The 24696-nt window shown below is 44.6% G+C and overlaps 1 protein-coding gene across 3 annotated transcripts in view; it reads right to left on the bottom strand.

Moving 5' to 3' along the window:
* The window catches only part of LOC141166469 (creatine kinase U-type, mitochondrial), a 91765-nt gene extending 67368 nt beyond the window's left edge, over positions 1–24397 (bottom strand). The window contains exon 1 of one of the 3 annotated variants that reach the window (XM_073653175.1): positions 24375–24397. The gene's annotated coding sequence lies outside the window, so the exon portion shown is untranslated. Of the gene's footprint in view, positions 1–5079; positions 5265–24374 lie in introns of those variants that run through there. The other 2 variants (XM_073653173.1, XM_073653174.1) reach the window with 2 other exon arrangements.
* Positions 24398–24696: the final 299 nt, after the last annotated feature.

Genomic DNA, 24696 nt, shown 5'->3' with positions numbered 1-24696 from the left:
GGGGTCCTGTTAGGTACTCCGGAGAGACCTGGGAGAGCACAGAACGCCGTGGGAAGTTACTCTAGTACTGGTAACTGGAAGTCTAAGAAACCGTGAGTAAACCCTGAGGACTGCACCTTACTGTCTCTGTAATCATTATCTGCGCCATCCTCTGCACTACACCATAACAGCAACATCTACACCGCCCTGGAGCTAAGCTCTACCTGTGGAGAGCTAAGCCAACTCTGCTGCATTTACACCAGTTCCTGAGGACCCGCTCCCTTTAGCCGCATACCACAGGTGGCGTCACGAACTGTATATAAAAACTATAAATCTCCTGTAAATATTCCTCTTTGATTGACCGCCCTGGGTCACGGACCGGGTCACCGCCACTGTCACATCTCCCCTAGCAACGGCCGGCCCGGCACCGAGTACCCCACGGCCCAGGGGGCGCGTCACATACTGCAAACACGGACATGTGAAGGAGGCCTTGAGCTGTGTTGTGTTTTGTGGAGGGAAGGGGTTGATAAAAAGATATGGTCATATATTTGTTGGGATTTGTAGGGAGTTCCCACATTATTTAGTTGTATTTTTTTGCAATTTCAGGCTATGTACGCAGCTGGTGAGTTTTCCCAGGTGGCTTTGCCATCATTTTAGCAGTAGCTCCACAACTGTCAGCTTCCCAACAGAAGCCACCTGAAGAATGAGCAGTCACTTCTTTTAACAGTTTCAGGGCTTCTGAAGTAATTAAAAGATGTCATTTTGAAATTGATCTGCACTATGTTGATTATATGAGGCGCTTTGTGGCACTTTTTCAGACTTATTCTGGGCAGGCTCACCCTGAAAAAAGATGCTGTGGCGTTCACTGACTTTACAATAGAAATTCAAATAGGTATGAAGAGAAAAAAATGAAATGTTTAAAATATGCTACTAAAACACATGTAATAAAATCGTAAAAATAACATTCAAACTCCTAGGTCTGAATGTGGGTGACAATAAAAACCTGATTTCAAAAAGACAAGGGATTTTTCTGTGTCACGGGTAGAGCCCTTACAACACACCTCTATTCAGGAATTGTGGCCTGTTTCATTAATGATTAACATGTCACACTCTTATCTATAATTTTCTTCAAGCAGTTAGGAGTCATTCAGACGTCAGTGATTTTTCTCATGCACAAAAACAGTCTGAGTTTGATCAGGGTATAATCAGAGTTTGGTCGGTTTGTCAGTTTTTACCATCTGAGTTTGGTTAGCGTTTCATCAGTTTGTCTCAGATGAGAAAGAAACTGATGGAGGTTCAATCAGTCCAGGATAAACAGACAACACATGGATGACATCTGAGTACTGTCCAATTTTTTCAAGGACTCATAGACTTCCATTGATGTGTTTGATCCGACACTCTAATCCATATCGGGCATGTCTCTGTGCTTTTGAGCGGACCACTCAGTCCGAGGAAAAAATCAGACATGTGAACTACCCCGTAGAGTCTACGGCGTAGACTATCAAAGGTTTGAGTGCTATCCGTACTATTGCTTAAATTAAAGCTATTATCAGAAAACTACTTGTTGTTTAAATCCTATTTTTGTGTTACATGTTTTGATTTTTTTTTTAATTTTGCCATTTTTTTCATATCACAATCTCTATTAAAAAAAAAAAAATAGTAGTCTTCCAATATTCACATTGGCAACTAAGGCTTTTTTTAGACTCATACTTCCTGTCTTTTCTAGAAAAGTTTACAGCAATTTCCTTATCAGCAGAGGCAAAATTAAAATGACAGGTAACACTTTTATACTCAACTTATAACACGTGATCCACCATTCAACAGGCAGAGTCACATCTGACCCTGCTCCCCCTCCCTATATAATGACCTTTACACAGGATCATTAAATGCTTCAATACAAAAGACAGGGTGTGAGTCAGTCTATGGCTGGGGTCACATGGCCATTGATTCTCTCTGTCTCGCATGAGAGAATTGCAGCACAAGTACGAAAGAGACGGAGAAAGTAATTTCTCCATTTTCTCTATTGCTGGCGTCTGCTGTAATCGGACTGCACTCTGATGACATCTGAGTGCAGTCTGGTGTTTCACACTCACCCATCGACTTGTATGGATGAGTGTGATCCGATTCTCGGATGCAATTGTGGCGCCCCTGCAGGTTCAGTCGCCACAGAGGTACTGCATCTCACCCAGAGGTGTGGTATCCCACTCTCAGGTAAGGATAGAGTGCTGCCCGGGACCCTAACACCTGCATCCAGTACATCCACTTCAGTAGGGCAGGGCGAGATTGCTCCTAAGGGAGAGCACAGTCCCTGGTCCCTGGCTGGAGTGGAGGGGAACCTAGTGAGAGGAAACCATGTAGTGGGTGTGGGTGGAGGACGTAGATCAGGGGAGCACGTGAAAGAAGCTGTATAAAAAGGGGAGCCATCTTTAGAGAGTGTGTTCAGTTGGAGGAGGAAAGTGAGGGGAGCAGAGGCTCTGCAGGAGCTCTGCTCCGGAGGCGGGCCTAGTGAGAGGCCCAGGAGAAAGACTGAGAGAGGAGAGGGAGCAGGAGAAAGGCTCCAGGACCAGAAGGGATCCCAGGCGTACGGGAAGTGCTGGAGGCCACCCATACGTCCGAATCTGCCAGGCGGTGGAGGGATCGAGCCGCAGAGGGGACCGGCCCCTAAACTAGTGGAGAACTACAAGGCTCAGCTAGGAACCGGAGGCTGCTGGATTGGGACACTGATTGCAAAGAGCAGGGCAGGAGGGCGAGAGCCAGCGCAGGAAGACGACTGAGGAAGGCACATAGAAAGGGGTCCTGTCAGGCACTCTTGAACTACCTGAGGGATTGCTGAACCCCTGCCTGGTGAACGCAGCACAACATGGGAGGTTGTAGTCCGGAACCTGTAACCTGAGGAACTTAATAACTGTGAGTAAACTCGGAAGACTGCACCCCACTGTCTCTGTGATTAATATCTGCGCCATCACCCCTGCACTACAATGCCCAGCACAACCGATAACATCTACACTGCCCTGGAGCTAAGCTCTACCTGTGGAGAGCCACACCAGCTTTGCTGCACTAACATCAGCTCCAGAGGTCCTGCTCCGCAGCGGCGGCTCCCTTTAGCTGCATACCACAGGTGGCGTCACGAACTTTGTATATAAACTATAAAATCCCCTTGTCACGGACCGGGTCACCGCCACTGTGACATCTCCCCTAGCAACGACCGGCCCGGCACCGAGTACCCCACGGCCCAGGGGGCGCGTCACAATCACAGCATGCTGCGATTGTTTTTTCATGCCGAATTGGCATGAGAAAATAATCGCAGATCTGCACTGCAACATAGTATAACATTGGGCGGAGTGCTATTCGATAAAACCGCATACCACTCGGCCGTGTTGTCCGCTTGTGTGAGCGAGCCCTCCGGAAACAACAAGAAGAGTCTAAATAAAAACTAACTAACCAGCGTGAAAATTGCTAGACTTTTATTTTTAATTCAGATTGTGACATGAAAAAAAAAAAATCCCAACAATTTAAAAAAAAATAATTATATAGATATAACCAAAAAACTGATTTAAACAATAGGGGATTTTCTGATGATAGCTTGTCTTTAAGTCATAAACTTCTAAATAAAGAAAAAGAACATTTCAAAGATTTTTAGCTTATATTATAATAGTTATAAGAAGTTTTGTAACTGCAATAGCTGATTTTATTCATCGGCTGACAACTCAATGAGGGTGTTTACTCTCTAGGAAAGTGTTTTGGTTGTCAAGGCATGATTTGAGTATTAATTTCACAACAGCTGAGAAACACTGCTCCAGGAGTATTCGGTCAGTATTTTTTCTCCGGAGTGGGAACCAAAACCAGGTGAGGAACAGAGAAAAGGTATAATAGAAACAAATCACCAATTCTGCATTTATCACCCACTGCTGGTTTTGGCTCTCAGGAAAATACTGATCGAATACTGAGAGTGGAGGTGTGGCCTATGAGTGCTATCTGTGGTTTTCATGGATGGCACTCATACTTGTGATAATCTATAGGTCTCATTCACATGGCTGTGATTTTTTGTGGACCAAGCAGTCCATGGAAAATCGCGCTGTCGTGTCCGATTTTGATCTGAGCGTCACATCAAAATCGAATATGGATCTGTGAAAATGTAGGACTGCACTTGGAATGTCATCCGAGTGGAGTCCCGGGCTGTCACATAGGAGAAAGTGGAGAAATTTTTTTTGTTTCTTCACATGCAAGAAAAACTGATGACACTGAGGACAAGACTCTGATCAACCTTTGATTAAACTCTGGTTAAAATAATCAGTCCATTTTTATCATATGTAAGGAAAACAGACGTCTGAATGAGGCCTTGTTCTTACTGCCTTCAATCGTACAATTCTACAGAACGTACGTGCTGCACCTGAGTGTTGAAAGTGCCACACTTTCCCGAGTATTAGCCCTGCTACTAAGGCAGCCCTGCCAATAAAAATACATTTTCTCATTGTCAAGTACTGTGTATATTTGTGGATGATTTTATCCATGGTTTCACGAAAAGGAAAATGTATGCTTTAATCCAGTTCAAACAGTGTACTAGTACAGACACAGAAAGCAAGTGGTGCTTGTCTCTGAACACGGAAAAGTTCCAATGTGGCGTATTCAACATAATATGGAAATATTCTTCTTCTTATTTGTGTGTTATTTGTCCCATGCTGTGTTTTACATATAAATATTGTTCTAACTAGATGTTACATGTAAAACGATGAATTAGTTTGGGCACTGAGGGGCTTTGAGTAAAACTTTTTTCCTTGGCAGATTTCACAATTTACTTTACCTAGAGCATAGTTTACCAATACTGCATCCAAATAAATCCAACCCACCTGCCCAAAACAAAAAAAATGTATGGAAACGATACTTCTAACCTAACAATGTTATCTAAACTTCAATTTATGAATAAGTTCTTTCTGAAGGTAAACTGTTTCACAATGCTCATTCTTTGCCAACATGTAAAGGTCAGTAGAAAGTCATCATACAATCTAATATGTGTATAATTTAATATGTCACATCAAAATAAATAGAAATACATTGGAATACTGTGTTATCAGCCATTGCTGAATTTCAGATCATACTCACTGAGCTCATGTATTAGAGGTTGGTTTCCTACCTGGTGACTGCGCTGTGGTCTGGATGGTGACTTTCCTCTATCTGCAGTACAGACTGACACAATCTGCACACTGGGAAGTGACTTTTCAATCTGGAGACTTTCCTACAGGAGCAGTGTAACGCCTCCTTAACACACACTGTCAAATCTTATCACATATACTGCAGAATGAGCTTTGACCCTTGGACCTTCTAATATTAAAACATTGACTTATGAGATTCATTGTAGCATAACTGCCTAATTTAGCTTATATATATATATACGTATATACATACAGTAGCGACCAAAAGTTTTGTATTTATTTTAAAAGTGTGATTTCTTCTGGTTTGGTTGTTGTGATGCCATTTTCCAGGTGATTTTAGTAAATTGGAAGCAAATGGTTGTTATTGGCAGCTATAAGGAAGAAAATTGTATTTGACATTGTTTTATCCGTTTATGTGTTTGTTTTCAACATTTACTGGGACAAATGTTTCGCATATTTTGTTATGGGTTTTCGGATTTTGCCTAATTTTTTGGTTAAAACATGGCAAAGACAAAGTCAAATCTATCACCATCTATTATTATTATCACCAGCTACTATTTATCACCAGATATTAGGAAGCTTATTATTCTGAGAGTGAAGTCAGGCAAAAGCCAAAAAAGAGGTAGCTATGGAATTCAACTGTTCTCAGAGTCAAGTGTAACATATATTAAAGAAAGAAAAACAAGACTATGGAACAGCTGACAAACCTAGAAGTGGACGACCACGGAAAACTTCCTCCAGAGTTGATCACATTATTAAGAAAAAGTTAGTATCTGATGTGACGTGCCCCCAGGGCCGTGCGGTACTCGGCAGCCGGGCCTATGGATGCTGGTGGGGGATATCACGGTGGCTGGCCCGGTCCGTGGCCCAGGGCGGTCAACAAAGAAAGGGGAAATTGGGTTTATATGGGGTTTTTGGAATAGTTCGTGACACCACCTGTGGTGCCTGGTAAGGATTACCAGCGCTGTGACAGTCCTCTGAGGCGGATGTTAGGGCAGCTTATGATGGAATGGCTCCCCACAGGTGGAGCGGGCCTCAGGGCAGCGTGGGGAAATGGATGGTGGTACAGGTGAGAGACGGTCAGGACGGTTCAGGGAGAAATGACGGACACTCACACGGGGGTTCGCTTCGGTACCTTTACTGGTGTGGATGCAGGTATGGTCCAGGGTACTCGGTAGGCCGGGTGCACTTCTGGACTCTCCCCAGTGAGCGGGTATAGGGCCTCCTGATCCGTTGCTTTCACTTATTAAGCTTCTGACCTGCCTGGAGCTAGGCCTGGCTTGATTACTGTCTCTCTCTCTCTCTTGCACCTGCTGACCTGGTGGTAGGGCCTTCTCTTGGAGATCACTCTCCTTGGACGCTGGGGCCTCCATGACTCCTAACCCTGGTACTGTAGTCAGCGTTGGTTGACCTGGGACTTGTAGTCCTCCTGGTATCCGGTGGTCCCTACTGGGTATAAGGAACCCTGTAGGCGCAGACCCGGTGTCCGGTGTATAGTTCGGGGTGAGCCTGGTACGCTCCTCTGCCCCCTCGTTACTTCTTCTCTCCTCTCGCCTTCGGCCACACCCAGGGCCCTCACTAGGTTTCAGTGCGTGCTGTAGGCCTAAACTTGCCTCACACAGCAGCCTGCGTGCTGCTCTCTCACTGAGCACACTAAACACTAAACACACTAACTGAACTGGGCTGCTTGGCTCCACCCTCCATATATATATATATATATATATATATATATATATATATATATATATATATATATATATATATATATATATATATATCTATCCCTGACGGGCTCCCTCTGCTGGTCTGAGGTGGTAGGGTGGAGGTGTGTGAATGTGTGAGGGCCTCTTGTGGAGAAGTCCATCCATGCACCCTACTGGGTTCTGTGGCACCTAGGCGTAGCAGGGCGCCACAGATGTCCATAAAAGTGCTGCACAGATTTCGCATGAAATTAACGAAGAATATGGGGTCAAAGTGAGTCACCAAACTGTGGTGCGACGGCTAGGGTTGAATGCACAAGTTCCAGCCAAGAAGCCTTTCATTTCTGCAAAGAACCGGAAGGTCCGACTTGAGTTTGCCAAAGAATATAGCTAATGGAAAGAGACAGATTGGTCTAAGGTGTTGCGGTTGGATGAATCCAAGTTCAGTCTGTTTGGTAGTGATGGCAAGCACTATATATACCACCCAATTGGAAAACATAATGATGAAAGGTACCAAACACCTACAGTGAAACATGATGGTGGCAATGTCATAGTTTGGGGCTGCTTTTCTGCATCTGTCGTTGGCCCTTTGCATAGAATTGATGGAAATATGAATGCTATCATGTACAAAAGTATACTGGAGAATGTAATGCTGCCACATGGAAAAACCAAAGTAGGCAGAGGATGGAAATTCCAGCAAGACAATGATCCTCAGCACACATCCAACTTAGTCAAAAATTAGTTAGCAAAGAAAAATGTTCACCTGTTGTAATGGCCAAGCCAATCATCTGATTTAAACCCTATAGAGAGCACCTTTGGGATGAGTTAGGGCGACGAGTTGGGGCCCGTACCCATAGCAATAAAGATTAATTGTTTGCAGATTTGCAAATGGAATGGAGCAAGATCCCTCAAGATGTCTTGAATACCCTAGTGCAGTGATGGCAAATCTTTTAGAGACCGAGTGCCCAAACTGCAATCCAAAACCCACTTATTTATCGCAAAGTGCCAACACGGCAATTTAACCTGAATACTGAGGTTTTAGTTTAGAAAAACAACTCATACATTAGCATGTTATAAAGTCTAGAGCAAAGAGCTTGTAAGCACTGCACTACAAGCCTAAGATGCTCACCACCGATTGAAGTGGAGGTCTGTTCTTGAGAATGGAGAAGATTTTTAATCAAAAGTAAAATTGCAAAGTTGTTTGTTTTTACAACCTCTTTGTAATTGTAACCCTTTATCATGATGAGAATGACCTTTAAAGCCAGGGATGTCAAACTGAAATACACAGAGGGCCAAAATTAAAAGCTTGGACAAAGTCGAGGGCCAACCTTGATATTTGTTAGAAAAATGTCTACAATTGAGGAAGTTTTTCCTTATCAAATAAAACAATTAACTTTTGGAATTATAGTGGACTAATATAATATGTTATGTAAGAGCAGTAAAAGCACATAGCCTAATTTAAATCTATATATAAATAAAAATGTAAATGTTTGTTCAAAATCTTAAATCTCCAAAAGTTCTTCACCTATTGCTTTGAAATTTTGACACAATGCTGCATTAGAATACACGCATGTTTTTATATACCTACTGCTGTTGGACATCAAAGCAACAGCGAGACGGGGCTGTTACGAGCTCAGTTCCAGGGCTGACTATCCCCGGATGCCCGGCATTCTCCTCCCCTTAGTGACATCTCATTCATAAACCCGTCTCCCTTTCCTTCATTCGCCCCAGCCGCTGCCTGCGCTCTGCTCCTTTCGTGTCCCCCATGGGGGTTGGTGGAAGGGGAATGACGAGACCATCTGTTCGAGGCCGAAAGACGCTGCTCATCACTACCACCTCCTGAGAGGCGGCCGCCTCTGTTCTCCGGCACCACTGCTGCAGCGGCTTCTTCTCCGGCAGGTGAGTCTTATTTCCGACTGTGCAACAGCAAGCGGGGGAAGGAGAGAGGGAGGCTGCACATAAAGGCGCAGGCCGTGGCGTCCGCTCTGGGCGCTAAGCTGGGTCCCTGCCTCGTAGCAGTGGGCGGTTAGCGAGCGAATTCAAATCCCACTGTGCCACTGGCGGGAGCGGTGCTGTGATCTGGCCGGTACCAGCCCGGGACATGTCAAGCAGATCGCCCCCTCCTCCTCTGCCGCACCAGCCTTCATCTCTGCGCCCCCTCTTGTCACATTCCCTCTGTACTAGGGAATTGCATAACTAGCAATCTCTGACATGACCCGCTCCATTGTGATGCCTGACAGCAAGTACCGACCTCTTTAGTGACCTGTGCAGAGTACAGGCCTGCAGGGGTCACAGAGTACAGGCTGCCACCATGCCTGCCTGATGTGCACAACTATCAACATCGCCAGCATTGCCACATCTGATATATATCTATATAAATAAAAATGAAGGTATATATACAGTACAGACCAAAAGTTTGGACACATCTTCTCATTTAAAGATTTTTCTGTATTTTCATGACTATGAAAATTGTACATTCACACTGAAGGCATCAAAACTATGAATTAACACAAGTGGAGTTATATACATAACAAAAAAGTGTGAAACAACTGAAAATATGTCTTATATTCTAGGTTCTTCAAAATAGCCACCTTTTGCTTTGATGACTGCTTTGCACACTCTTGATGAGCTTCAAGAGGTAGTCACTGGAAATGGTCTTCCAACAATCTTGAAGGAGTTCCCAGAGATGCTTAGCACTTGTTGGCCCTTTTGCCTTCACTGTGCGGTCCCGCTCACCCCAAACCATCTCGATTGGGTTCAGGTCTGGTGACTGTGGAGGCCAGTATATCTGGCGTAGCACCCCATCACTCTCCTTCTTGGTCAAATAGCTCTTACACAGCCTGGAGGTGTGTTTGGGGTCATTGTCCTGATGAAAAATAAATCATGGTCCAACTAAACGCAAACCGGATGGAATAGCATGCCGCTGCAAGATGCTGTGGTAGCCATGCTGGTTCAGTATGCCTTCAATTTTGAATAAATCCCCAACAGTGTCACCAGCAAAGCACCCCCACACCATCACACCTCTTCCTCCATGCTTCACGGTGAGAACCAGGCATGTAGAGTCCATCCGTTCACCTTTTCTGCGTCGCACAAAGACACGGTGGTTGGAACCAAAGATCTCAAATTTGGACTCATCAGACCAAAGCACAGATTTCCACTGGTCTAATGCCCATTCCTTGTGTTCTTTAGCCCAAACAAGTCTCTTCTGCTTGTTGCCTGTCCTTAGCAGTGGTTTCCTAGCAGCTATTTTACCATGAAGGCCTGCTGCATAAAGTCTCCTTTTAACAGTTGTTGTAGAGATGTGTCTGCTGCTAGAACTCTGTGTGGCATTGACCTGGTCTCTAATCTGAGCTGCTGTTAACCTGCGATTTCTGAGGCTGGTGACTCGGATAAACTTATCCTCAGAAGCAGAGGTGACTCTTGGTCTTCCTTTCCTGGGGCGGTCCTCATGTGAGCCAGTTTCTTTGTAGCGCTTGATGGTTTTTGCAACTGCATTTGGGGACACATTCAAGGTTTGCCCAATTTTTCGGACTGACTGACCTTCATTTCTTAAAGTAATGATGGCCACTCGTTTTTCTTTACTTAGCTGCTTTTTTCTAGCCATAATACAAATTCTAACAGTCTATTCAGCAGGACTATCAGCTGTGTATCCACCTGACGTCTGCACAACACAACTGATGGTCCCAACCCCATTTATAAGGCAAGAAATCCCACTTATTAAACCTGACAGGGCACACCTGTGAAGTGAAGACCATTTCCGGTGACTACCTCTTGAAGCTCATCAAGAGAATCCCAAGAGTGTGCAAAGCAGTCATCAAAGCAAAAGGTGGCTACTTTGAAGAACCTAGAATATAAGACATATTTTCAATTGTTTCACACTTTTTTGTAAGTATATAATTCCACATGTGTTAATTCATAGTTTTGATGCCTTTAGTGTGAATGTACAATTTTCATAGTCATGAAAATACAGAAAAATCTTTAAATGAGAAGGTGTGTCCAAACTTTTGGTCTGTACTGTGTGTGTATGTATGTATATGTGTGTATGTATGTATATATATATATATATATATATATATATATATATATATATAAAATATATAATCTACATAAATAAAAATGAACGTTTCAATCAAATTCACGCATGGTTTTTATATACCTACTATGTTTTTATATACCAGCTGTTGGACGTAAAAGCAACACACGCTATACCCATCTAAGGTGAAGATGTCCTAATTCCTCGCATTCCCATGATTGCAATAGATATGCCATTTCAATTTAAGAGATTGCAATTCCCAATTCAATTGGCGTTTGCAATCACCATCAACAAAGCTCAGGGCCAATCTTTTGAATTGTGCGGTTTAAATCTAGACATGGATTGCTTCTCACATGGACAATTATATGTTGCGTGTTCTAGCATCGGCAAACCAGACATTCTGTATATCTACACAGACAATGGAACAACAAAAAATATTGTATACCCACAAGCACTGTGAAATTAAATACTTTAGAAACGTGGGCTTTCTCTTTTCTTTCTTTTCCATTTAACTAGACTGAGCCACAGCTAGTATGTAATAACAAAGGATAAAAAGCCTTAAATAAAACAGATAAAGTGCTAACAAAAATGCCCCCAAACACAGGATGATACCTGCACTGTGAATACCTACACACACACACACACAGTATGATGACCCTACTGTTCCCTCCCTCCCTCAATTCCCCCAACAAAGAATTGTGACCCCATCACCATGATTCTCCAACTGTAATCTCCACGCAGCCCTCCATACAGTATAATGGCCACAAAAGTGCTCCATACAGTGTAATGGGCCCCACATAGTGCTTCATACAGTTTAATGAGCTCCACATAGTCTTTCATACAGTGTAATGGGCCTCACATAGCGCTCCATACAGTGTAATTGGCCCCACATAGACCTCCATAAAGTGTAATGCGTCCCACATGGTGCTCCATACAGAGAAATGGGAGGTGCTAAACTGCAGAGACTTGCGTCCTGGCTCTGTCTTTGATCACCCAGCCATCTCCTGTTGAAATGACCAGCTGTTAATTTATCCACAAGCCGTTCCCACAATGCCCTACACCTGATATAGTTTAATGTGGCCTATATATTTAGACTCTCTGTAAGGGGTGCACGCGTGCTGGGGTGTGCACGCGTCTTCTTGTGCAAAGTGGCTTCGGAGAGAAGTGGCAGTTATTTCAGAGGCAGTTAGTCAGGGCAGGAGTCAGGTAACAAACACTTTGACCACTTACTCTCCTTAAACTATGTTTCTGTTAGCTCTCACTTTTTCCTCTATAGTCCTCCACTTTCTAATAACCCCTCAAATCCCTACACCAAGTAAGAAACTCATCATCTCTCCCTCTATCCTCCCCATTCATCTCACCTCCTCCTCCAAATTATTCCTCAACATTCAATCCTGGATCTCCAAACACAGACAGCCACCTCATGCTCTCTCTTGCTCCCACCTGCTAACACTTTCTCTGCTCCTCCTCACTGCTGGAGATATCTCTCCAAATCCTGGTCCTCCTCGCCATATCCCCACAGTTACATCTACCTCCTATCCACGACCTTCCTCAAACTGTCGCAACCCTTCTAACCTCATACCCATCCAACTAATACCCACCTCCTCAGCTATACTAACAGGAGCTCTATGGAACGCTCGCTCTGTCTGCAACAAACTTTCCTTCATCCACGATCTTTTCATTACAAACAAACTCTCCTTCCTCGCCATCACCGAAACCTGGCTCACCCCCTCTGACACAGCCTCCCCAGCTGCCCTTTCATATGGCGGATTCCACCTTTCCCACACCCCCCGCCCCAATGGCAAACATGGTGGAGGCGTAGGTTTCCTCCTATCAGAACTCTGCGCTTTCACCAAAATCCCACTGCCACCCTCCGTTACACTCCCCTCTTTTGAGGTGCACTGTGTGCGCATCTATTCCCCCTCCAACCTCCAACTGGCCGTCATTTACCGACCCCCAGGGCAAGCCACCACCTTCTTAGACCATTTCACTACCTGGCTGCTTCACTTCCTTTCCACTGACATCCCCACTATCATAATGGGTGACTTCAACATCCCCATTGACACTCCCCACTCATCTGTCTCTAAGCTCCTATCCCTCACTTCCTCCTTTGGACTCACTCAATGGTCTTCCACACCCACCCACAAAGATGGCCACACACTGGACCTCATCTTCACCCGCCTCTGTTCCCTATCTAACCTCTCTAACTCACCACTCCCTCTCTCTGACCATAACCTCCTCACATTCTCTACCCTCTCCTCTCCGGGTGCACAATCCCCACTCCACAAACTCACACACCCTCGCAGAAATCTCAAACACCTTGACCTACACTCTCTCTCTGAATCCCTCCTTCCTCTCACAGACATAAATTCCTTGCACGATGCAGACGTTGCTGCTGCTTCATATAACACCACAATAGCTGCAGCTCTAGACTCGATCGCCCCTCTCACACACACCACACCTCGCACATTCAACAGGCAACCCTGGCACACTAAACTTACCAAAGAACTGCGCCGGGCCTCCAGGGTTGCGGAGCGGAGATGGAAAAGGTCTCACTCCATCGAGCACTTCATCGCATTCAAGCAATCCCTCACTAATTTCAAGTCCGCACTCACTACAGCAAAACAAACCTACTTCTCATCTCTCATATCCTCCCTATCTCACAACCCTAAACAGCTATTTAACACTTTCAACTCTCTCCTTCGTCCCCCAGCACCTCCTCCCTCTTCTCTCATCTCAGCCGACGACGTTGCCTCATTCTTCAAACAGAAGATTGACACCATCAGACAAAACTTTGGCCTAAAGTCCACACAACCCCTCCTCATATCTACTCAACCCTCCTCCTCCAAACCCCACTTCTCCACCATTACAGAAGGTCAAGTCTCCTCTTTACTCTCCAAATCACACCTCACCACCTGCGAACTTGACCCAATCCCATCCCACCTCATCACTAACCTCACCTCAGTCTTCATCCCAACCCTAACCCACCTCTTCAATCTATCACTAACAACCGGAGTCTTCCCCTCATGTTTCAAACATGCCGCAATCACACCCATCCTCAAAAAGCCCTCCCTTGACCCTTCCTCTCTGACCAGCTACCGCCCCATATCACTCCTCCCCTTTGCCTCAAAACTTCTAGAACAACATGTCCACCTTGAACTGTCCTCCCACCTCTCCTCCTGCTCCCTCTTCGACCGTCTACAATCTGGCTTCCGACCGCATCACTCGACTGAAACTGCCCTGACCAAAGTCACCAACGACCTACTAAATGCCAAATCCAAGCGACACTACTCCATCCTCCTCCTTCTGGACCTGTCATCTGCCTTTGACACAGTGGACCATTCCCTCTTACTCCAGATTCTCTCATCTCTTGGCATCACGGACTTGGCTCTATCTTGGATCTCCTCATACTTAACAGACAGGACATTCAGCGTCTCCCACTCACGCACCACCTCCTCATCTCGCCCCCTATCTGTCGGTGTCCCCCAAGGTTCAGTTCTAGGACCTCTGCTCTTCTCCATCTACACCTTCGGCCTGGGACAGCTCATAGTCTCACGGCTTTCAGTATCACCTCTATGCTGACGACACACAGATCTACCTCTCTGGACCCGATATCTCCTCCCTACTAACCAGAATCCCACAATGTCTGTCCGCCATCTCATCCTTCTTCTCCGACAGGTTTCTAAAACTCAACATGGATAAAACAGAGTTCATCATCTTTCCACCCTCTCATTCACATCCCCCATCCGACCTATCCATCAACGTCAATGGCTGTTCACTCTCCCCAGTCCCACAAGCTCGCTGCCTTAGGGTAACCCTGGACTCTGATCTCTCCTTCAAGCCACATATTCAAGCCCTTTCCACCTCCTGCCGACTCCAACTCAAAAACATCTCCCGGATCCGTGCATTCCTCAGCAAAGACTCTGCAAAAACACTAGTGCATGCCCTCATCATATCCCGCCTCGACTACTGCAACCTCCTGCTCCGTGGCATCCCTTCCAACACTCTTGCACCTCTCCAATCTATCCTAAACTCTGCTGCTCGACTAATCCACCTGTCCCCCCGCTATTCCCCGGCCTCTCCTCTCTGTCAATCCCTTCACTGGCTCCCTATTGCCCAGAGAATTCAGTTCAAAACTCTAACCATGGCATACAAAGCCATCCACAACCTGTCTCCCCCATACATCTGTGACCTAGTCTCCCGGTACTTACCTGCACGCAACCTCCGATCCTCACAAGATCTCCTGCTCTACTCCCCTCTAAACTCCTCCTCCCACAATCGTATACAAGATTTCTCTCGTGCTTCCCCCCTACTCTGGAACTCTCTACCCCAACATATCAGACTCTCGCCGACCGTGGAAACCTTCAAAAGGAACCTGAAGACCCACCTCTTCCAACAAGCCTACAACCTGCAGTAAACACCACTGCACGACCAGCTCTACCCTCACCTACTGTATCCTCACCCATCCCTTGTAGACTGTGAGCCCTCGCGGGCAGGGTCCTCGCTCCTCCTGTACCAGTCGCTGACTCGTTTTGTTAAGATTATGTAAATGCTTTTGTTATGTATATCCCTATCACATGTAAAGCGCCATGGAATAAATGGCGCTATAATAATAAAAAATAATAATAATAATAATAATAACATAGTGCTCCATACAGTGTAATGGGCCCCACATAGTACTTCATACTTTATGATGGCCCCACATAGTGTTCCACAGAGTATACTGGGCTCACGTAGTGCTCCATACTGTATAATGGCCCCACATGATGCTCGATACTGTATAATGGCCCACCATTATGCTCCATAGAGTATAATGGCCCGAAAATAGTGCTCCATACTGTATAATGACCCCACACAGTGCTCCATACAGTGTAATGGGCCCCACATAGTGCTCCATACAGTGCAATGGGCCTCACATAGCACTCCATACAGTGTAATTGGCCCCACATAGTGCTCCATACAGTGTAATGGGCCCCACATAGTGCTCCATACAGTGTAATGGGCTTCACATAGAGCTCAATACAGTGTAATGGGCCTCACATAGCGCTCCATACAGTGTAATTGGCCCCACATAGTGCTCCATACAGTGTAATGAGCCCCACATAGTTCTACATACAGTTTAATGAGCTCCACATAGTCCTTCATACAGTGTAATGGGCACCACATAGTTCTCCATATAGTGTAATGGGCCCCACTTAGCCCTCCATACAGTGTAATGGGCCTCACATAGCGCTCCATACAGTGTAATTGGCCCCACACAGTGCTCCATACAGTGTAATCGGCTACACATAGAGCTCAATACAGTGTAATGGGCCCTACATAGACCTCCATACAGTGTACTGGGCCCCACATAGACCTCCATACAGTGTAATGGGCTCCACATAGTCCTCCATAAAGTGTAATGCGTCCCACATAGTGCTCCATACAGAGAAATGGGCCCAACATAGTGCTCCATACAGTGTAATGGGCCCCACATAGTACTTCATACTTTATGATGGTCCCACATAGTGTTCCATAGAGTATACTGGCCTCACATAGTGCTGCATACTGTATAATGGCCCCACATGATGCTTGATACTGTATAATGGCCCACCATTATGCTCCATACTGTATAATGGCCCCACATGGTGTTCCATACTGTATAATGGCCCCACATGGTGTTCCATGCTGTATAATGGCCCCACATGGTGCTCCATGCTGTATAATGACCCCACACAGTGCTCCATGCTGTATAATGACCCCACACAGTGCTCCATGCTGTATAATGGCCCCACATAGTGCCCCATACGGTATAATGGCCCCATATGATGCTCCATAGAGTATAATGGCCCTACATAGTGCTCCATACAGTGTAATGGGCCCAACATAATGCTCCATACAGTGTAATGGGCACCACATAGTCCTCCATATAGTGTAATGGGCCCCACATAGAGCTCAATACAGTGTAATGGGCCTCACATAGCGCTCCATACAGTGTAATTGGCCCCACATAGTGCTCCATACAGTGTAATGAGCCCCACATAGTTCTACATACAGTTTAATGAGCTCCACATAGTCCTTCATACAGTGTAATGGGCACCACATAGTTCTCCATATAGTGTAATGGGCCCCACTTAGCCCTCCATACAGTGTAATGGGCCTCACATAGCGCTCCATACAGTGTAATTGGCCCCACACAGTGCTCCATACAGTGTAATCGGCTACACATAGAGCTCAATACAGTGTAATGGGCCCTACATAGACCTCCATACAGTGTACTGGGCCCCACATAGACCTCCATACAGTGTAATGGGCTCCACATAGTCCTCCATAAAGTGTAATGCGTCCCACATAGTGCTCCATACAGAGAAATGGGCCCAACATAGTGCTCCATACAGTGTAATGGGCCCCACATAGTACTTCATACTTTATGATGGTCCCACATAGTGTTCCATAGAGTATACTGGCCTCACATAGTGCTGCATACTGTATAATGGCCCCACATGATGCTTGATACTGTATAATGGCCCACCATTATGCTCCATACTGTATAATGGCCCCACATGGTGTTCCATACTGTATAATGGCCCCACATGGTGTTCCATGCTGTATAATGGCCCCACATGGTGCTCCATGCTGTATAATGACCCCACACAGTGCTCCATGCTGTATAATGACCCCACACAGTGCTCCATGCTGTATAATGGCCCCACATAGTGCCCCATACGGTATAATGGCCCCATATGATGCTCCATAGAGTATAATGGCCCTACATAGTGCTCCATACAGTGTAATGGGCCCAACATAATGCTCCATACAGTGTAATGGGCACCACATAGTCCTCCATATAGTGTAATGGGCCCCACATAGTGCTCCATACAGTGTAATGGGCCTCACATAGCGCTCCATACAGTGTAATTGGCCCCACACAGTGCTCCATACAGTGTAATGGGCTCCACATAGAGCTCAATACAGTGTAATGGGCCCTACATAGACCTCCATACAGTGTAATGGGCCCCACATAGACCTCCATACAGTGTAATGGGCTCCACATAGTCCTCCATAAAGTGTAATGCGTCCCACATATTGCTCCATACAGAGAAATGGGCCCAACATAGTGCTCCATACAGGGTAATGGGCCCCACATAGTGCTCCATACAGTGTAATGGGCCCCACATAGTGCTCCATACAGTGTAATGGGCTCCACATAGTGCTCCATACAGTGTAATTGGCCTCACATAGCGCTCCATACAGTGTAATTGGCCCCACATAGCGCTCCATACAGTGTAATGGGCCCCACATAGTGCTCCATACAGTGTAATGGGCTCCACATAGAGCTCCATACAGTGGAATTGGCCCCACATAGTGCTCCATACAGTGTAATGGGCTCCACATAGAGCTCCATACAGTATAATGGCCCCACAGTCTTCCATACAGTATAATTGACACAAAAAGTCCTCCATACAAGGTAATAGGCCCCACATAGTGGTCCATACAGTATAATGGCCCCACAGTCTTCCATACAGTATAATGGACACAAAAAGTCCTCTATATAGTGTAATGGGCCCCACATAGTCCTCCATACAGTATTATGGGCCCCACATAGTCCTCCATACAGTGTAATGGGCCCCACATAGTCCTTCATACTTTATAATGGCCCCACATAGTGTTCCATAGAGTATAATAGTCCCATATAGTGCTCCATACAGTATAATGGTCCCACATGATGCTCGATACTGTATAATGGCTCACCATGATGCTCCATATTGTATAATGGCCCCACATAGTGCTCCATAATGTATAATGGCCCTACATAGTGCTCCATACTGTATAATGGCCCACATGGTGTTCCATACTGTATAATGGCCCCGCACGGTGCTCCATACTGTATAATGGCCCCACATAGTGCCCCATACGGTATAATGGCTCCACATGATTCTCCATAGAGTATAATGGCCCCACACAGGAAACTGTTCATGTAGTAATGCTCAGACCTGACACCCATAATGTGGTGGTGCACCATGTTGTTGGAAAAACTCAGTTTCCTGGAAACAGTTTCCTGGAAAGTGGATCGGTCATCGTGGGCCAGTTGAATGCCCACCAAGGTCTACCGATCTGACCCCCTTAGACATTTATCTTTGGGTTCATCAGAAGGCAATTATCTATGCTGAGAAGATATGAGATGTGAAGCATCTGAAACAACGGATACTGGAAGCCTGTGCTAGCATTTCTTCTGCGGTGTTGCTATCAGTGTGTCAAGAGTGGGAGAAGAGGGTTGCATTGGCAATCCAACACAATAGGCAGCACTTTGAACACATTTTATAAGTGGTCAAAAACTCATGAAAGAAAAAAGTTACATTAAAACCAAGCACACCATTGTTTTTCTTATGAAATTCTCAATAAGTTTGATGTGTCACATGACTCTCTTCCCGTTGAAAAAAATAAAGTTGGATCCAAAATTGCCGACCTAAAAATGGCCACCTTGGTCACCAACCATCTGGAAAAGTTTTCCCCCTCCCACATACTAATGTGCCACAAACAGGAAGTTGATATCACCAACCATTCCCATTTTATTTAGGTGTATTCATATAAATGGCCCACCCTGTATTATATAGGGTCATTACAAACAGAGTGGTCTGTTTCAAGTGTTTATTTCTGTGAATGCTGATGATTATGGCTTATAGCCAATGAAAATACAAATGTCATTAACTCAGTAAATTAGAATACTTTATAACAACAGCTTGAAAAATGTTTTTAAAATCCAAAATGTTGGCCTACTGAAATGTATGTTCAGTAAATGCCCTCAATACTTGGTCGTGGCTCCTTTTGCATCAATTACTGCATCAATGCGGCGTGGCATGGAGGCGATCAGCCTGTGGTACTGGTGAGGTGTTATGGAAGCCCAGGTTGCTTTGATAGCAGCCTTCAGCTCATCTGCATTATTGGGTCGGTGTCTCTCATCTTCCTTTTGACAATACCCCATAGATTCTCTATGGGTTAAGGTCAGGCGAGTTTGCTGGCCAATCAATCAAGCACAGTGATACTGTTGTTTTAAAACCAGGTATTGGTACTTTTGGCCGTGTGGACAGGTGCCAAGTCCTGCTGGAGAATGAAATTTCCATCTCCAAAAAGCTTGTCGGCAGAGGCAAGCATGAAATGCTCTAAAATTTCCTGTTAGACGGCTGCGCTGACTTTGGTCTTGATAAAACACTGTGGACCTACACCAGCAGATGACATGGCTCCTCAAACCATCACTGATTGTGGAAACTTCACACTAGACCTCAAGCAGCTTGGATTGCGTGCCTCTCCACTCTTCCTCCAGACTCTGGGACCTTGATTTCCAAATGAAATGCAAAATTTACTTTGCATTTACTTAGTGTGTCAATGACTGCCTTCTGGACATTTGTCAAGTCAGCTGTGTGGCCCATGATTGTGGAGCCTACTGAAACAGACTAAGGGACATTTTTAAACGCGTAGGTTAATTATTTCAATTTACTGAGTTAATGACTTTTGTGTTTTCATTGGCTGTAAGCCATAATCATCAACATTAACAGAAATAAACACTTGAAATAGATCACTGTTTGTAATGACTATATAATATATGAGTTTCACTTTTTGTATCGAAGAGCTGAAATAAATTAACTTTTTGATGATATTCTAATTTTGTGAGATGCACCTATATCAGTCAGTTAAAGCAATAGATTTTGGAAGAATCAGCTGACTGCACAACGACACATGTAGAGGGAAAGAAAAATAGGGCATGTTGAAACTTAGCATGCCCAAGCCTATAGGAGATGAGCTGCAGCCAGAAGATATGCGAACAGCTTTTTTTCCTTTTCCTGGCGCAGTCAGTAACAATAGTGGATACTACTAAGTGTTTGGCTGACAGATAGTGTATGCGTGTGGGTGTCTTTAGAAAATGTATTTATGAAATTATTTGTGTAATGATGAATTTTGACCAGTTCTTAATAGGAAATATTGAGCTAAGTGGAGGAGGAGAAATTACATAAAATAATAAAAGACCCACTACTCACTGTTAGGAATCGTGGTTCTGTGCTCCCACCTGGGAATGGAGTAGGTCCAGTGCTACGCTACTTCTGTCACAGGCGCCACCAATGTCCTGATCCTGGAGGCGTAGCTACTACGCGTACATGGAGACTGTCCCAATCCTATGGAGCATCACGTTCTGCTGTTGTAGGGTGTGTGAGGATGTGGGACGCCGTGTCTCTCACTGATTTCTCTGGTTGTTAGGCAACGCAGGATGCTGCTGTGTCTGGCACTATGCAGTGGTGGGATGTTGTCCATTTTGCTGTTCAAGTTAGCAGGGAGTGACTGTCGGGGGATTATTGTGAGGTATTCAACACCTGATCATTAGGCAGGCTATTTAATCTTGTCCTGCTCCCTGCTCAGTCCTTTGCTGTTTATTGAAGTTCCTATGTGCTGTGGTGGTGAGTGGTACTAGCATTAGTGTTGCTATCTTTCCAGGGGTTTTGTCATTTTCTCTTCTGCTTCACTTCCTGGGTTTCTTGGAGAGGTACTGACCTGGCTCTTGACAAGGCACTGACCGCGTCACCAGATGACAACTGTCCGGCGACAGCGGGCCTGGTAAGGGCTCTTCCAAAGTCCCCCTTCCATTTACTGGGAGTTGGGTGAAGAGTATTTCTGGCCCTCAAGGGTTCGCCTAGCTGGACAGCTTGTGTGATGTGAATCTGTGGCTGTGCCTTTTCTGGTTTGGTGTCAGTCTCGCTGGGTCCCTCTCCCTCTGCATAACACTCACTTGATAAATCCCCCGTTCTACCAAAGACACCTTGCTGCGCTCCACTAGTCTTTGTTTACTGTCCTACTCTGGTGAATGCTGCAGCCAATGACTGACATCAGAGGTGTATAGTTGAGACTAATGACTGGCTGCAGTAGTCACGTGATTAGTCAGGCTTATCTTCGCTACAGCACATTAACCAAAAACCATGATGAGCAGCAGAACTGGAAATGGGGTAATTTATCAAATGAGTAATGAGTCTTTTATTACATTTTGACAACACCCCCTTTAACCCATTTTTTCTGATCTCAGAAAATCCTTTTCACTTGGCAATACAATTTGTATTGCTGTTAGGCAAATGCCGATAGTTTAGAAAAGTTGGAGAAGAAAATGCCAGAAACTTGTTAGGCAAATTATCCCCCGGGAACAAAGAACTGGGTATATTACAATTCATCATGTACAATATTGCTTCCCCATACTGTATAATATGATATGCACCAGCGCTACCACTTATTGTACAAATAAGCTGCAAAAAACCTTGCACTGTCTGCAAATGTGCGTAAATAAATGACCAGAAAATGATAATAGTGATTGCTCTAGTATGCACAAAAAAGTTGGGGACATAAACCATGTATAAACTATACACAATAAGCCCCAAGTGTAATGATGTACTTACTTGGCAATTTATGAAGTCGGCAGGAGAAATTAAAATAAATGCAGAGGAAAGATGTCCCACAGTGCTCAGAATTTACTTTCGTAGAATGTTTTTTCTGTCCTGGATAATGCAGAGATAACCTGCAAGGTCTGGTATAAGCTGGCATCCATGCGATCCTTCGTCCAGATTGCATAAAATTGTGCCCGTAGCACTCCGGCCGACAGCGCTTAACAGGGCACTGAATGAAAAAACTGCTACTCAAGTGCAGATACGGCTGAGGAAGTAGGACCTTGCCTCTGAAACACATAGAATTATTGGAATATCCTTTTTTGGCTCGTGGGAGCTTCCATTAGTTCATTACATCACTGGCACTTGAGTGACAGTTTTTTCATTCAGTGCCCAGTGCACATCTGTCAAGTCAGCAGTCTTCCCCATGATTGTGGAGCCTACTGAAACAGACTAAGGGACCTTTTTAAATGCGTAGGAAGCCTTTGCAGGTGTTTTTTGGTAATTATTCTAATTTGCAGAAATAATGACTTTTGTGTTTTCATTGGCTGTACGCCATAATCATCAACATTAACAGAAATAAACGCTTGAAATAGATCACTGTTTGTAATTACTCTATATAATATATAAGTTTCACTTTTTGTATTGAAATAAATTACATTTTTGATTATATTCTAGTTTTGTGAGAAGCACCTGGGAGGGGGAGGAGGAGCTTTGCCTGTAGCTAATCCCTCCTACTTCCCCCCCACTCTACATAGAATATTATCAGCACCAACTGCCATCTCCTATCTTGGTAATGTAACATTCTGTCTTCACTGAATACAGATTTTATTTGTGAATTGAAAATTTTGAGAATGACTGATCAGTCCTGGAGGAGAAAGAAGCAGATTTCTCTGATAAGATATATTACAAAGTTTCTTATTTTCATGTGCACTATTGATTTCTGAAATGAAAATTAAAATGATGGTTACTCTGTAAAGTATGCACATAATGATAGTGTAGTGCAGTGTCAGTATGTAAACCTAGTCACCGATCACCGTCTTCTCCAGTTTCCAGCATCGCTCCGCTTCTGAGTTACATGATGGCAATTCATACTCTCTGGGTCACACTGCGCTCTATGGGATCAAGAAGTGGGTTTTTTTACAATGGAAGCTTAAAGAAAGTCTGAACAATGCACCATAGGTTTACATTGTAAGACTACAGCCCCACTATCAGTAGTATTTGGTCAGTATTTTTGCTCCGTATTTGTAAGCCAAAACCAGGAGTGGGTGAGAAATACAGAAGTGGTGACGTGTTTCTATTATACCTTTTCTCTGATTGTTCCTCCCCTGGTTTTGGCTTACAAATACTGATGTAAAATACTGACCAGGTACTGATACTGGGGCCATGTCCTAAAAGGTATTTTCAGCTCACACATACAGGGCAATGTGATTTTGAGAGCCTGAATCACCATTATGTGACTCAAAAGAGGAGCGGAGCAGCGGTGGATACTGGAGAAAACAACGATCATTGAGTTTTTTAACACACACACAAACAAAACACTACACTAACATTTACACAGGTTTTGGAAATAAAAAAATACAGGAGTGCTTCTTTAACATACATTATGTTTAATTTTTATAATGGCAGTTAAAAGCAAAATGATCATAATTTTCAATACATACATTGCAGAAACTATTAAAACAATTCTACATCTTTGGGTTGGGTTCAGAAGAAAATGTTTTCGGTGAACCCAGTGAAAGTCAATATGCCAGTGCAGATGAGCAATTTTCCACACTGATCATAGGTTTCTGTGGAAAAAAAATAGCGGCATGCACGCGTGATTCTTGTCCATTTTCCAAGCGATAACAGTGCAGGCAATGACAGACATCTTCTGCACTGTGAGGTGGACAAGCACATGGAGCTGCACAAGCATCCAGTCACGTCTGCAGCCTGGTACGTAGGTCTGAATCTGGCCTTGCAGTTACAATATGCTGTATAATAAATGGTTATACATCTAATGTAATGTGATATAATATGAGGATAGCATGAGATAATGGAACCAAAGCATTTCACTAACACACAGACATAGTACAATAATTGCTTTTGAAATTTCTTCTAGAATTTGACAACTTACTTATAAGGGTACTTTCACATTATGTTCAGGCACCCATTCAGTGGTCCATCAGGGATTACGTCCAAACCCCCCGTAAAATGGGTTTCAGGCATATGCGCCGACAGGGCTACAGACTATAATGGTGCTGACAAAGCAAACTCTGCCGTGCATCATTTTCAGGTGTGTACACCTACTGGAGGCAGACACTCAGACGTAGTACACTGCATCTGTGTGTCCACCTCCAGTAGGCGTATACTCCTGAAAATGATGCACGGCAGAGCTCATGTTCTCTCTGTCGGCACCACTATAGTCTATGGCCCTGTCCGTGCATACTCCCGAATCC

This window comes from Phyllobates terribilis, unplaced genomic scaffold (assembly GCF_046119375.1).
Source record: "Phyllobates terribilis strain yellow unplaced genomic scaffold, ASM4611937v1 Scaffold_11__3_contigs__length_659146591, whole genome shotgun sequence".
In the NCBI taxonomy this organism is placed as follows: domain Eukaryota; kingdom Metazoa; phylum Chordata; class Amphibia; order Anura; family Dendrobatidae; genus Phyllobates; species Phyllobates terribilis.
Note: the sequence above shows the minus strand (reverse complement) of the source record. Positions and strands in the feature narration are given on the sequence as shown.